Source organism: Capra hircus, chromosome 1, assembly GCF_001704415.2.
Source record: "Capra hircus breed San Clemente chromosome 1, ASM170441v1, whole genome shotgun sequence".
Classification (NCBI taxonomy): Eukaryota; Metazoa; Chordata; class Mammalia; order Artiodactyla; family Bovidae; genus Capra; species Capra hircus.
This window is the reverse complement of record NC_030808.1, coordinates 121,959,944-121,976,043: the sequence shown is the minus strand read 5'-3', so window position 1 is coordinate 121,976,043 and position 16,100 is coordinate 121,959,944. Positions and strand designations below refer to the sequence as shown.

The window sequence follows — 16,100 nt, the reverse complement described above, 5'->3', positions numbered from 1 at the left end:
TGCCAAAGGCACTAGAGCATTTTCTTTCTTAACCTTAGGGTAGCAGAGGACCAGTGGACTAAGAAAGCAAAATTAACTAAGAAAGCAAAATGTCTTTTTGATGTTCTAAGCACTGAGTTCGGAGAGGGCAATGGCACCCCACTCCAGTACTCTTGCCTGGAAAATCCCATGGACAGAGAAGCCTGGTAGGCTGCAGACCATGGGGTCACTAAGAGTCTGAAACGACTGAGTGACTTCACTTTTCACTTTTCACTTTCATGCATTGGAGAAGGAAATGGCAACCCACTCCAGTGTTCTTGCCTGGAGAATCCCAGGGACGGGGGAGCCTGGTGGGCTGCTGTCTATGGGGTTGCACAGAGTAGGACACGACTGAAGCAACGCAGGAGCAGCAGCAGCAGCAGCAGCAGCAGCAGCAGCAGCAGCAGCAGCAGCAAGCACTCACTGAGTTACGTCATTTGACTCTCAATTACTGTTATCAATAAGAAAAAATTTACAGTGTTAAGTATCTCCTAAACAATAAAGCGACTTCACTTTCACTTTTCACTTTCATGCATTGGAGAAGGAAATGGCAACCCACTCCAGTGTTCTTGCCTGGAGAATCCCAGGGATGGGGGAGCCTGGTGGGTTGCCGTCTATGGGGTCGCACAGAGTTGGACACAACTGAAGCAACTTAGCAGTAGTAGCAGTAGCAGCAAACAATAAACAACCATTGAAAATGAAATACATAGCATTAATGTATTATAACAATCAATTAAAAACTATTTCATAAGATCCAAGGTAATCATCAAATTTTGAAAATAAACAAAATATAAATAAGTGTAACACACATAAAGAAATCAATTCAAGCAAGTCAATCAACAAAAAGGAAAACATTACCATGAAGATAAATATTAACATTCTTATATATTTTTCTACAAATTCATATTTCTCACATAACTTCTACCATTATGAGAAACAGATATTCAAGCAAAAATAAAAGTTATTTTCAATAAAGCTGTCAGCACTCTTCCAATAAATTAAAAGTACTTTTCCAATAAATTATTCTTTTTTAAAAAACAAAATTTCATTTGTAAAGTTTCAAACAGGGCTTAATCAATTAAGAAAACTTGACATATTATCATTCACAATAAATTCTGAATAAAAGAATACTAGATTCTATTTCATAAGAGTAAAGGAAATACTTTTTTAAGTCCTTTCACTGTCATAAAATGACTATGTTTAAAGACAGCTTTCTTTATTAGCTTTTTCTACATAAATCAGAGTATTAGCTATAAGTTTACAGATTTCACCTAGATGGATTTTTATACTTATAATTTTCAGCACAAAATTAACAGCAAGGATTTCACCATCCTTAATAGGAAAGTAATGTTGGCCAGACCCTCAGACAGACAGAAATATTACCTAATCTAATGACTCAGAAGGCAAAACTAAAAATATGTAGCCTGACTGTGTCTGGCAATCCTATGCCAAATAAGGACTCCTGTTGTTTCAGTACTACTGCTAATTACAAAAAAGTAAAACCAAGTAATAAGTAATTTCATCAAAGAAAGGTCTCCTCAATAACATTACATACAAATGTTTGTTTCTTCTTACCTGCTACTAGTATCATAACTATGAGGAAAATAACTCTTACTCAACTAGGGGAAGTAAAAGAAGAAAGGGCTGACATGTACCACTCACAAGTTCTTGCCAGCCAGTAGTTCAACAGTTCAACTTGACCACCGTCTTATGACATATTCTTGTTAAAAACTTTAACCTACATTTAACACATAATTCAGATTCTAGTAAAATTCATACCACAAGTTTGCCAGAAGTATTAGGACAGAAGATCAACTGATCTCCAGAATCAATGTCAAAAGTGAAAAAGAGGAAAGGGAAACTAGCATACCATATCCCACCAGAATTAAGAGACAATGCAACCAAACATACAGCGCTGCCTTTATTAGGGTCCTGATGTGAAAAGTCGACTGCCAGTAAGGTATCTGTGCGAAAATTCGGTAATTTGAACATTAACTTATATGCGTTAATGTTAAGAAACTACTGCTCATTTTTAGCGTGCTAATAATGGTGCTGATATTTTTTAAAGAGTCCTTATAATTTAGAGACAAATACTTAAGTATTTACCCAATGAAAAAATATAGTGTTTGTGATCTGTTTTAAAATTTTTAGGGGTAGATAGGAGGCAATGGAGGAAGAAGATAAAAAATTAAACAAGACTGCCCACATATGATGACGGTTAAAATTGAATTCCATTTACATATGTTTGGAAATTCCTACAGTTAAAAAGCATAATCAATAATATTCCAATCTGAAAAATATTCAGTATAAAACTTGTTTTAACAGTCTGAAAAGGAAAAATGGAATAGAGAGAAGAAATTTTCTAAACAAAGAATATTATAATTTAAACAACTATAATTAGTACCTTACCCAATCCACCCACAACAACCAAAAGGATCAAGTGAGATATTGAGAAAATGGGCCTGAAAAATGGGCGCCCATCAACCACTAACAAAACCAGTCTAAAAATGTGATAAAGAAAAGATAAGCTCAACTCTGGCCAAATATAATTTCTAGAGCCATGGTCTGACTCTGTCAGAAAGTGGATTAATGCAGTTACCATGAGCAAGAAACATGTAATGCATCAATAGAGTGTGGTCGATGAGAACCATTTATCAAATGAAAATCACATCAGAGCCGAAAAAAAAAAAATCTTTCTATAATCATATATATAAAGTCCACCAAAATAGCTAGCACTATAGTAGGTTTAATAAATATTTTAGTGGCTTAATATTTAGCTCTCTAGAAAAATTTAGACGAGTAACACAATCTCTCCAAAAATCAAGACAATTTATTTAGAAAGGCAAAAACAAACAAACAAACAAAAGCCACACTATGTTCTCTCTTAATGAATTTACAACTTTGGAAGAAAAATGCATTGTTAGAGTCATATTTTTTTCTCTAGATGTTGATTTAATAACAGAATTTATCAATTTTTAGTGCTGATCTAAATTTTCTTTCCAAAAACAAATCATAGCTTTAAAATAAGAAATTTTTGGCTGATATGTCCTGTCTCCAAATGATTCTTCGATCAGCCCATAAATCCAGCTGAAATTCATTGTCTTAATGACAGGCAGCACATTCAGTAACTCAGCACCAGCCCAGCTACCTTTGATCTTACTCAGAGGGATAAATTTCCCATCTTCCCAAGAAACTTTCTCTACACTCAGTCTTAATTTTAAATTTTCAAAAAAAAAAAAAAAAATCTACCCCTGAGTACATTGCCCTTACTCTGCTATAACTCATTTTATGAAAGAAGTATCTTTCATCTATAAAACTCAGTGGTGCTCAACTTTCTATCCAAGGAACACATTTTCTAGGAATGGTTACTGTAATAGCCAGCAAACTTTCACTGTAAAAGTTCAAATAGTAAATATTTTAGGCTTTGCAGTCTATATTCAATCTGTCACGATTCTCTTTTTTCCTTTCTTCTTTAAAACATTTTTAAAATTAAAAAAAAAATTTTTTTTCTAGATTTTCTAGCTGGCTGCATAAAAACAGTTATGGGCCAGATTTGGCCTAAACATTATAGTTTGCCACTGTGGTTGGCCATATGGATCTGACAACAAACTATATGGGTTCCAGTCTCACACCTACCACTTATTACTTGTTTGAAATTGGTCAATCACTTAAATTCTGTGCCTCATGTTTCTCACTTATAATATATATGTAATAATAGCACCTGATAGGCTTGCTGTGATGGTTGATGAGTTAACATATATAAAGTGGATGATACTACATATGTGTTAGACAGTATCTTACTTTTTCTCCTCAAAAGATAAATGTGTAAGGGAGGTTGTTGTTGAAATGCAAATCTCAGCAAGTTATATAACTTAATCTCCATCTCTTCCAGTTATTTATTCAAGAACTGAATATCTCTTTTATTATTAATTAAATTTTATTGGAGTACAGTTGCTTACAATGTTGTGTTACTTTCTAAAGTACAACAAAGTGAATCAGATATATGCATAGATATATCCTCTCTTTTTTAAGTCACCACAGAGCACTGAATAGAGCTCCCTGAACTGTAGAGTAGATTCTCATTTGTTGTTGTTGCTGTTCAGTGGCTCAGGCCTGTCAGATTCTTTGAGCCCCATGGACTGTAGCATGCCAGGCTTCCCTTTTCTTCATCATCTCCTGGAGCTTGCTCAAACTCTTGTCCGTCATCATTCAGTCAGTGATGCCATTCAACCATCTCGTCCTCGGTTGTCCCCTTGTCTCCTGCCTTCAATCTTTTCCTGCATTAGGGTCTTTTCTAATGAGTCGGCTCTTCGTAACAGGTGGCTAAAGCATTGGAGCTTCAGCTTCAGCAGCAGTCCTTCAAATGAATATTCAGGGTTCATTTCCTTTAGGATTAACTGGGTTGAGCTCCTTGCTGTCCAAGGAATTCTCAAAAGTCTTCTCCAATACCACAGTTCAAAAGCTTCAATTCTTCAGCACCCAGCCTTCTTTATGGTCCAACTCTCACATCCATATATGACTAGTGGAAAAACCATTGCTTTGACTTTACGGACATAGGTCAGCAAAGTAATGTTTCTGCTTTTTAATATGCTGTCTAGGTTGGTCATAACTTTTCTTCCAAGCAGTGACTGTCCTTTATTTTCAAGGCTGCAGTTACCATCTGCAGTAATTTTGGAGCCCAAGAATAGTCTGTCACTACTTCCATTGTTTCCCCATATATTTGCCATGAAGTGAATGGACCGGATACCATGATCTTAGCTTTTGGAATGTTGAGTTTTAAGTCAGCTTTTTCACTCTACTTTTGCACCTTCATCAAGAAGTCTTTAGTTCCTCTTCACTGCTGCCATAAGGGTGATATCATCTGTATGTCTGAGTTATTGATATTTCTCCCTGCAATCTTGATTCCAGGTTGTGCTTTATCCAGCCTACCACTGTGCATGATGTACTCTGCATATAAGTTAAACAAACAGCTTGACAATATACAGCCTTGACATACTTCTTTTCCAATTTTGAACCAGTCCATTATCCCATGTCTGGTTCTAACTATTGTCTTGACCTCAGGTAAGGTGGTCTGGTATTCTCATCTCTTTAAGAATTTTCCACAGTTTGTTGTGATCCACATATTCAAAGGCTTTAGCATAGTCAGTGAAGCAGAAGTAGACGTTTTCTGGAATTCTTTTGCCTTTTCTATGATTCAACAGATGCTGGCAATTTGAACTCTGGTTCCTCTGCCTTTTCTAAATCCAGATTATACATCTGGAAGTTCTCAGTTCACGTACTGTTGAAGCCTAGCTTGAAGGATTTTGAGCATTACCTTGCTAGCACATGAAACGAGTGCAATTGTGCAGCAGTTTGAACATTCTTTGGCATTGCCCTTTACTGGGACTGGAATGAACTGACCTTTTCCAGTCCTGTGGCCACTGCTGAGTTTTTCAAATTTGTTGGCATATTGAGTGTAGTACTTTCACAGCATCATCTTTTAGGATTTGAAATAGCTCAGCTAGAATTCCTTCACCTCCACTAGATTATCATCAGTTACCTATTTTTATACATAATCGTGTATATGTGTCAATCCCAACCTCTCAATTCATCCCACCACTCTCTTTTCCTCTTCTTGTCCATAGGTTTGTTTTTCATGTCTGTGTCTCTACTTCTATGTAGCAAATAATTTCATCTATACCATTTTTCTAGATTCCACATATATAATATTTGTTTTCCTCTTTATGACTTATTTCACTATGTATGACAGTCTCTAGGTCCATCCACACCCCTACAAATGTCTTCCAACTTTCAAGATTTCATCATACTGGTATGGCACTGTCCCTTTATCCATGGTTTCTGTCACCCATGGGTCAATCACGGTTTGAAAATATTAAATGGAAAATTCTCAAAATAAATAATTCATAAGTTGTTAAACTGTACACATTCTGAGTAGAATTGACTAAAAAATCAGTTACAATCCGAAAGCAGAGAATTTGGTTGGAATGTTAAGGACTCCAGGCCTGGGAGACTGTAGCCCTGAGAGTATGCTCCAAGGAGGCAGGGTGGGGAAGCAAGCTATATACAAGTTTTCAGCAAAGACCATCAGAGATTATTGTTAAATAAGGGAAACCAGATATCAAGCTTAGGTATCTAGCGTTTCTCTGTGTATGGAAAGAGGCAATCCTCTGAGCTCACTGAATTCATTTCCTCCCTGTGCACCTCCGTGATCTAGGGCCAAGTCTTGTTTCCTGATTGTTTATGTCCTTGATTCCTTGTTCACCTTACGGGGTGGCAGATATGATGGATGGCAGCTTCTTGCATCACCTCCCTCCAGCTTCTCATCAATCACCATGGGGGGTGACAGCATCTGCAGGATCACAGGCATGGTGTTCCCTTTTGGGAGCTCTCATTCACATTTGGAGGGCTGGAATCGCTGATAGCTGTGACATTTCTTGCTCATCAATATGGCAGAAAATATTTCACTTCACAGTACCATGGTAAAATCTCTTGCCATCCTGCTCTCCCCGACCCGTGACCTGAATCATCCCCCTGTCCAGTGTATCTCATCAGTTAGTCAGTTAGTAATTGTCTCAGCTATCAGATCCACGGTCACAGCATCACAGTGCTTGTCTTCAAGTCACCCTTATTTGACTTCTACTTTGGGGCCATAAGGGTGACTTGGCCATAAGTCATCCATATGACCTCAAAGCGCAAGACTAGTAATGCTGGCAATTCAAATACATCAAAGAGAGCCATAAAGTGCTTCCTTTAAATGAAAAGGTGAAAGTTCTGACTTCATAAGGAAAAAAAAAAAGCTGAGGTTTCTAAGATCTACACTAAGAACAAATCCTCTATCTGCGAAACTGTGAAGAAAGAAAGAGAAATGCATGCTAGATTAACTTTCTCACTTCAAACTGTAAAAGACACAGACACAGTGCACGGTAAATCCTTATTAATATAGAAAAGGTATTAAGTTTATAAATAAGATATTCTGAAAGATCACATTCACATAACCTGTATTATATTGTTATAACTACTCTATTATTAATTATTGTTGTTAATCTCTTACTGTGCCTAACCTATAAATTAAACTTCATCATAGATATATAATATGTATAGGAAAAAACAGTACATATAGGGTCTGGGACTATCCACAGTTTCAGGCATCCACTAGGGTTCTTGGAATGTAACCCTTACTGATAAGGGCTGGGGGTGGATAGCAACTGTAATGGGGAAAAAAAAAATCTATGTAAAAACAGTTCAAGTAGAAGCTGTTTATTAAAGTAATATAGAAACTGTACATACACCTTCTCAAGTCTTTTCATTTCTCTCCATCTCCAAGCAAGTTTACTCAAGTTATGACTAGTCCATTTCCACAACACCCTCCTAACCCCCACTACACCCACTCCAATCATATCTGTACAAGGCAGACTTATCTTTTCAAAACCCTTAAATATCTAACCACGTTACCTCATTGCTAAACATCCTTAAATTACTTTCCATTACTCTTAGAATGGTGAACAAGCTCCATTACCTCAAAGTTCTTGACTACCTCTATCTTCTCTGATCTTATTCTCCATTTTGCTCTCTCTCCTCCAACTGCAGGCCTTTTTTCTGTTTCCAACAATGCCCTGCTCCCTCCCACCCTGAAGATAATTGTGGATGCAAAGCCTTTACCTAATGTCTCCTCTGATCTCTTGAAGTAGCCACTGCTTATTCAACTCATTGGGATTCTTATATATATGCCATTTTCTCAGGGGAATGTTCTCTGACCTACTCAAGCAGGTCAATGCCCATTATACAGTCCCACTGCATTCTCTACCTCTCTTTTGGAGCACTTTATGACAAACTATAATTTTATATTAATTTGTACAGTTATTATTTGAGATTAGAGTCTGTTTCCCCAACTGGACTGTAAATTCCAAAAAGGCAGGATGCTTTTTGCTCAGCCCGATATCTCCAGGGCCTATCATAGTGTTTAGCATGCAGTCGATTCTTAATAAATATTTCGTTGAATGAGCAGATTCAGGAACAATGGATGTTATGTTTTATCTGTGCATTCGTGCATGTTAAGTCCCTTCAGTCATGTCTGACTGTTTTCAACCCTATGGAGTGCAGCCTGCCAGGCTCCTCTGTCCATGGAACTCTCCAGGCAAGAATACTGTAGTGGTTTGCCATTTCCTTCTCCAGGGGGATCTTCCCAACCCAGGGATTGAACCTGGGTCTACCACACTGCAGGCAGATTGTTTGGATGTACAAAATAATTTGTTCCTGGCAAAATCCCTGTGTAGTTTGCATTATTATATCCAATTCACAGATGAAAAAACTAAGGTTAAGTAATTTAACTTAGCCAAAGTCACCCAAGTTACCAGCATAGGAGAATGTGGAATTTCAGTTATTTCTCACCATCCATTTCTTTCCAATGCTTCCTGTGCCTCACTTGGTGGTGAGAGGTCAAGAGACTGGAAGCAAAATGTTTTATTACATGTACAGAAGAGATAACACAGCAAGCCTAAGACTTCAATCTTACTTTACAGTGTTGATCCCCAACTGGCATCTGGAAAGCTGACTTTGGAGATGATTTCCATCATTCCCAAATAAGAACAGCTCATTGTATCTGAATTGTACAAACAAGGTATCTGTGCTGAACACCAGCTTTCCTTCTAGGAGTTGGGATATCTGGTACAGAAGTTGCCTCTGTGACCAGCCCTGAATAAAAACCTACGTCTCTAACAAGTCTCTAAGTAAGTCTCTAACAAGCGGTTCCGATAAATAATTTTCACATGTGTGGTCACAACTAGTTGCTGTTGACTCCCCTGAGAAAAGACTCTTGGACCCTGTGTCTGGTTTCCCTGGACTTTGACTATGTGCCTTTTCCCTTTGCTCACTTTGCTTGGTATTCTTTCAATGTAAACAGTCATAGCTATCAATATGACGATATGCTGAATCATTTGAATCCTCCTACTGAATTGGGGAGCCTGGGAATTGTCTTGGGGAGAGCTTACCCATTATGCTTCTAGCTACAGGCAGCAAGTCTTCATCTGAAAGAGGCACTATGGGCCTAACTGATTATATATCTGATACCTGACTATTAGATTCTGGGTTCAGAGGCCAGGCTAGAGAGATACAGAAAAGACTCCAAATAGGCTCCATAAAGGAAATATTTAATAGATAAGACAATCACACCCTGCTTCTCTACTGGTTGAGAATCATTTCTTTTTTTTTTTAATTGAAGGATAATTGCTCTACAGAATTTTGCTGTTTTCTGTCAAACATCAACATAGGTATACATATGAGAATCATTTCATTTTAACATAAACTGTGATCCCAGAGTTTAGTCTAGCAAAATCCACTTTTTTTTTTTTTCAATAGGGAAGGAAGCCCTGAAGAGAAAATCAGACTTGTCCAAGAACCTGCAATTGGTGGTAATCAGCCTAGGACTGGAATTGATGGTTCTTAATTACTAAAAAAAAAGTGGCTTTTCTAGGTTTCATTACACAATTTTGTTGCTTTTTTTTTAGCACTGAGTCACTTAAACCCTGTGACAAACTGAAGTCATGGAGTCTAGGTGGCAAGAAAACACATTTTATTTTGTGGAATTGTTGAAAGAAATTCAAGAGACCAAAATTCCTCAAGAGCAATTCACGCCACAATTTCAATGAGGGAAAAAACCTAAAAAGGATATGTCAAAGAGACATCAGAGGATTCCTTGGTATTTCTGTAAGAAAAAAGGGAGAGAGGAAAGGCTCAAAGAAAAAAATAACTTCCAAGCATTAATGCTACAAAGGGAACATCTTCACACATTAGTATTTAGATGGATGTGGTTCTACAGCCCACTCTGGACAATGTTCTCAGTCACTACGTCATGCCCAACTCTTTTCAACCCCATTGACTGCAGACTGCCAGGCTCCTCCTTCCATGGAATATTCCAGGCAAGAATACTGGAGCAGGTTGCCATTTCCTACTTAGGAGATCTCCCTGACCCAGGGATTGAACCTGCATCTCATGCATTGGCAGGCAGATTCTTTACCACTGAGTCACATACGAAGCCCTACTCTGAACAACACACAAACATAAAGCAAATGAGATGAGCAGGGGCATAGTGGGGGAAGGGTAGCATGTAGGGTAACCAACCATCCCAGTCTGTTCAGGACTAAAAAGGTTCCCAGAACACAGGGCCTTCAGTTTTAACACTTGAAAAGTCCAGGATGAGTTGGTCACCCTAGCAGTATGGGTAGTGGGACTACAGAGGTTGAGTATTGCTAGTTATGTGTAACAGCCTGGATGACAAATGGTCCAGGAGAACATTAAGTTAGGATAAACTCTTCTGGAACCAGAAGATCAACACCATATATCGAGCGAAACAGGATCAGATTAAGACTTCCAGAGGTCCTGGGCACCAGAAGGTCAAAGTGCACTGAGACAACTTTCACTCCTCAGAAGTACCTCTCTTCTCAGTTCATAGCCAGTGCCTTTTCTCATGTCCTCACATGAGGAGGGGCCTAGGGACCCTCTGGAGTCTCTCTCTCTCTTTTTAAATATTTATTTATTTGGCTTCACCCAGGTCTTAGTTATGGCATACAAACTCTTAGTTGTAGCATGCAGGATCTAGTTCCCTGACCAAAGATTGAACCTGAGCCTTCTGCATTGGGAACATGGCTTCTCAGCCACTGGACCACCAGGAAAATCCCTAGGGAGTCTCTTTTATAAGAAAACTAATCCCATTCATGACAGCTCTACCCTCATGACCTAAGTCTTTCCCAAAGTCCTCACCTGCTAATACTATCGTCCTTGGATAGCGGAGGTGAGAATTTCAACACATGAATTTGATGGGGACACAACTGTTCAGACCATTGTAGTTACATACCTGTTGACTAGTAAACATGCCTATTTGATGAAATGCTTTCATCTATGAGAACTGTGTTATATAAGGCGAATAAGAATAAATATTATAAGCTTAAGTAGACTTAATGAATATCTTTCTCACAAATAGGATCAAATATCTCATACTATAAGTGCCTTCATAATTTTAACATGGTGAGAGGGTCTGGGGTATCTTCAGAAGCTATTTTATAAAAACCCTAATCAAAGTCATCGTAACTCTACCCTCAAGACTTAAGCATCCTCCAAAGGTCCCACCTTTGTGGATTAGGATTTCAACATACAAATTTTTGGTGGACACAAACATTCAGGTCATATTAAATATGAAGTATAATTAAAAGTACCCAGAATGTTTGTAGTAGCCTAGATGGGAGGGGAGTTTGTGGGAGAATGGTTACATGTATATGTATGGCTGAGTTCCTTCGCTGTTTCACCTGAAACTATCACAACACTATTAATAGGCTATACTCCAATAGAAATTTAAAAGTTTGTTTTAAAAAAAGCACCCAGAATGAATGGACTGTCTTGAAAAAGCAATGTTTCCTATCTTTACAAGTATTTATAGAACTAATACAGAATCATAGTCCAGAATTTATGACTTGGAGAACACAACTGATCTCTTCAAAAGTTAGGAAATGCATACCTTGAATGTAATTTTAATGTTAAAGGAAAAAGGATCAGCCCTCTTCACAGACAGAGCAGCTCCAATCTGTTGAATTCCAATGGTTTAAATGTTACAGCAACCTCCAAAATAGAAAGACACTGGTAATGAGAACCTCCTTTGAGTGCGATGGTGTAACCCATCTGCTGGCCAAATGCTTCAGCAGAGACTATGAACTGCCTGCCAGAAATCTGGTCTCAAGGTTGTGTAGTTTGTTCAAATAGATTATTGCATTTGATACAATCTGGTCTATTGTTCTTTATTCCATGTTTTGCGTAGGCACTAAAAATATCTCCTAAACTCATAATCAAAGGGTGTCAATAATAAAGTTGATTACCAAAATGAAACAGCAGGGACTGAGATAATACATTCCTGCTAATTCACCTACAATTGAAAAAAAACAAAACAGTTGTCCAAGGTCAGAGGCCACCCTGAGATGCATTTGTGGTCCATCTGAAACAAAGTTGTAAGGGTGACGTGCCTAAGCCAAGATGAACCCTACTTCCCTATAATGGAAAACAAAAAAATATCTTTCTAAAGAACCTTGCCTAACCTAAAGGAATGAGAATAAATCAATCCAGGATGCAAAATTAAAAGCAGATCTGATGAAGTGTGGCAGGGCTGAAAACGAAACAGAAGACCCAATTTTCATTCATCATTCTCAAGTACACTGAAACATTTGCTTCTCTCATTCCATGTTGCCATGAACACATTATAATTACATAATTTTCAAGAAGGGCATTTCCCATTGTACCCACATAGCGTAAAATGAACACAATTAATCTGTACAGCAGCTCCTCCTCACCTGCCTTGAGAGTTTTATGGCATCTTCTGTATTTTGGCAGTTCAGAACACTACCCCACAACTTGCTAGTTCCTCACACTGGCTGACAAGTTGAAGCTGCCATATAAGAGATTACTAGGAGGAGGTCCCTGGGGCACAGTGTTTAAGAATCCACCAGCCAAAGCAGGGGACCCAGGCTCAGTTCCTCGGCCAGGAATATTTCATTTGCCATGGAGCAACTAAGCCCTGTGCCACAATTACTGAGCCCACCAACTGCAACTCTGAAGCCTGCAGACCTAGAGCCCAGGCTCCACAAGAAAAGCCACCACAGTGAGGTGCTCCCACACTGCAAGAGTAACTCCTGCTCACTGCAACTAGAGAAATGCTGCACAAAGCAATGAAGACCCAGTGCAACCAAAAGTAAATAAATAATAAAATCATAGTTTAAAAAATAAACTAACTTTAAAAGACAGATTACTAGAAAACTGAATTAGCCCATTAGACAGAAGAAGCAGTTCTAAGAAGGAAGCTCATAGTGATAAATGCCAACCTCAAGAATCAAGCAAAGTCTCAAACAACAACCTAACTTTACAACTCAAAGAACCAGAAGCAGAGAACAAATGAAGCTCCAAGTTAGTAGATAGAATTTTGAATGGTACATTTCCATTTTCGTCTCAAGGTATATTTTCTCTCTCTTTTGGTTTCTTCTTAGACACATTGCTTGTTCAATAACATGTTGTTTAATCTCTACATACTTGTGAATTTTCCATTTTTCTTCATGTAATTAATTTCTGCCTTAATACCATTGTGGCTGGAAAAGATGTTTGATATGATTTGAATACTCTTCACTGTATTATTGCATCAGTGATGCCATTCAGCCATCTCATCCTCTACACCCTCTTCTCCATCTGCAATGATACAATAAACATGAACTTGGGCAAACTCTGGGAGGTGGGAGGGAAGGACAGCCTGGCGTACTGCAGTCCGTGGGTTCACAAACAGTCAGGCACAACTGGGCAACTGAACAACAGATGAATTAAGATTTGTCTTTTGACCTAACACATGACCTGTCTTGGAAAATGTCCCATATGCACTTCATAGGAATGTGCATTCTGTTGCCTTTAGATGGAATTTTCTGTAAATATCTGATCTAACATGTAATTTAAGGTTGATGTTTCCTTATTGATTTTTCAGTCTAGATGATCTAATGATTGATTAAACAGGGTATTAAAGTCTCCTACTCTTATTGTATTACTGTTTATTTCTCCCTTTATGTCCATTAAAATTTGCTTCAAATATTTAGGTGCTCCTATATTGAGTGCATAAATAATTACAAATGATGTATCTTCTTGTTGACTCCCCCATTTATCATTAGGTAGAATCTTTTCTGTCTCTTATTACAGTCTTTCTGTTAAAGTCTACATTGTCTAATATAAGTACAGCTACTCCAGTTTTTTTTTGGTTTCCATTTACATGGGATATATTTTTCTATCCCTTTATTTTTGGTTTGTGTGTTTCCTTCTATCTACATGAGCCTCATGCAGGCAACATGTAGATAATTCTTAGCCTTTTTTTGTTAAATTATTCAACCACTTTACATATTTAGATTGGAGAATTTAATCCACTTACACTCAAATAATTATTGATAGACATGTGCTTACTGCCATTTTGTTTTCTTGCTATTTTTGCAATTAATTTTTTTCATCATTTTAAAAACTTTTACATATCTTTGAGATATTTTCAAATGGAATCCAGGAGCAGAATATTCCATCATATGAATGAACCATAATTTGGTCACAAAGAGTCAGACAAGACTGAGCAACTGAACTGAACTGAACTGACTGATACTAATGGAGATATTAAATTATTTCCAATCTAATACTGTACTAAAAAAGCTGTAATTGATGATGATGTACATAAGTAATTTCATATATGTAAAATTGTATCTGTAGAGTGAATTTAAAAAAGAATTTCTGGGTCAAAAATTTCCTCCCATTTCAGTTCAGTTCATTGGCTCAGTCATGTACAACTCTTTGCAACCCCAAGAACCGCAGCACACCAGGCCTCCCTGTCCATCACTGACTCCTGGAGTCCACCCAAACCCATGTTCATTGAGTTGATGATGCTCAGATGATGCATCAGAGTCTTTTCAAATGAGTCAGCTCTTCGCATCAGGTGGCCAAAGTATTAGAGTTTCAGCTTCAACATCAATCCTTCCAATGAATACCCAGGATTCCTCGCATTTACTATTTATCGTTTGACCTTTGTTTTGACTCTGATTTCTGCCAGGCAAATTCCCTCCTCCTACAAATACTGCTTTTATCAGCCATTAACTCTTACATTTCTAGGTTTGTACTATATTTTAGAAAGTCTTTCCACATAATTACAAAATAATTTTCCATATTTTCTTCCATTTTTTATAGTATCACTTTTTCATATTTCTTTCTTTCATCATATGGTTGAAATTAAACCTGACCACATGATAAATCTGTTGAGATCTTCTCTAGTATTCTTCCAAACAAGGAATTCTGTGGGTTCCATTCTGAATTATTAAAACCTACATCAAATCAATACATTGACAGAATGTGGTCCACTGGAGAAGGGAATGGCAAGCCACTTCAGTATTCTTGCCTTGAGAACCCCATGAACAGTATGAAAAGGCAAAATGATAGGATACCAAAAGAGGAACTCCCCAGGTCATTAGGTGCCCAATATGCTACTGGAGATCAGTGGAGAAATAACTCCAGAAAGAATGAAGGGATGAAGCCAAAGCAAAAACAATACCCAGTTGTGGATGTGACTGGTGATAGAAGCAAGGTCCGATGCTGTAAAGAGCAATATTGCATAGGAAGCTGGAATGTCAGGTCCATGAATCAAGACAAATTGGAGGTGGTCAAACAAGAGATGGCAAGGGTGAACATCGACATTCTAGGAATCAGCGAACTAAAATGGACTGGAATGGGTTAATTTAACTCAGATGACCATTATATCTACTACTGTGGGCAGGAATCCCTCAGAAGAAATGGAGTAGCCATCATGGTCAACAAAAGAGTCTGAAATGCAGTACTTGGATGCGATCTCAAAAACGACAGAATGATCCCTGTTCGTCTCCAAGGCAAACCATTCAATATCACAGTTATCCAAGTCTATGCCCCAACCAGTAACACAGAAGAAACTGAAGATGAACAGTTTTATGAAGACCTACAAGACCTTTTAGAACTAACACCCAAAAAAGATGTCCTTTTCATTATAGGGGACTGGAATACAAAAGTAGGAAGTCAAGAAACTTCTGGAGTAACAGGTAAATTTGGTCTTGGAATGCGGAATGAAGCAGGGAAAAGACTAATAGAGTTTTGCCAAGAGAATGCACTGGTCATAGCAAACACCCTCTTCCAACAACACAAGAGAAGACTCTACACATGGACATCACCAGATGGTCAACACCGAAATCAGATTGATTATATTCTTTGCAGCCAAAGATGGAGAAACTCTATACAGTCAGCAAAAACAAGACCAGGAGCTGACTGTGGCTCAGATCATGAACTCCTTATCACCAAATTCAGACTCAAATTGAAGAAAGTAGGGAAAACCGCTAGACCATTCAGGTATGACCTAAATCAAATTCCTTATGATTATACAGTGGAAGTGCAAAATAGATTTAAGGGCCTAGATCTGATAGATAGAGTGCCTGATGAACTATGGAATGAGGTTCGTGACACTGTACAGGACACAGGGATTAAGACCATCCCCATGGAAAAGAAATGCAAAAAAGCAA

General features: G+C 37.9%; 1 protein-coding gene across 2 annotated transcripts in view; it reads right to left on the bottom strand.

Annotated features, from left to right (window-relative positions):
• The window catches only part of PLOD2 (procollagen-lysine,2-oxoglutarate 5-dioxygenase 2), a 118,859-nt gene that overhangs the window by 64,854 nt on the left and 37,905 nt on the right, over window positions 1–16,100 (bottom strand). The gene's annotated exons all lie outside the window — the stretch shown is intronic.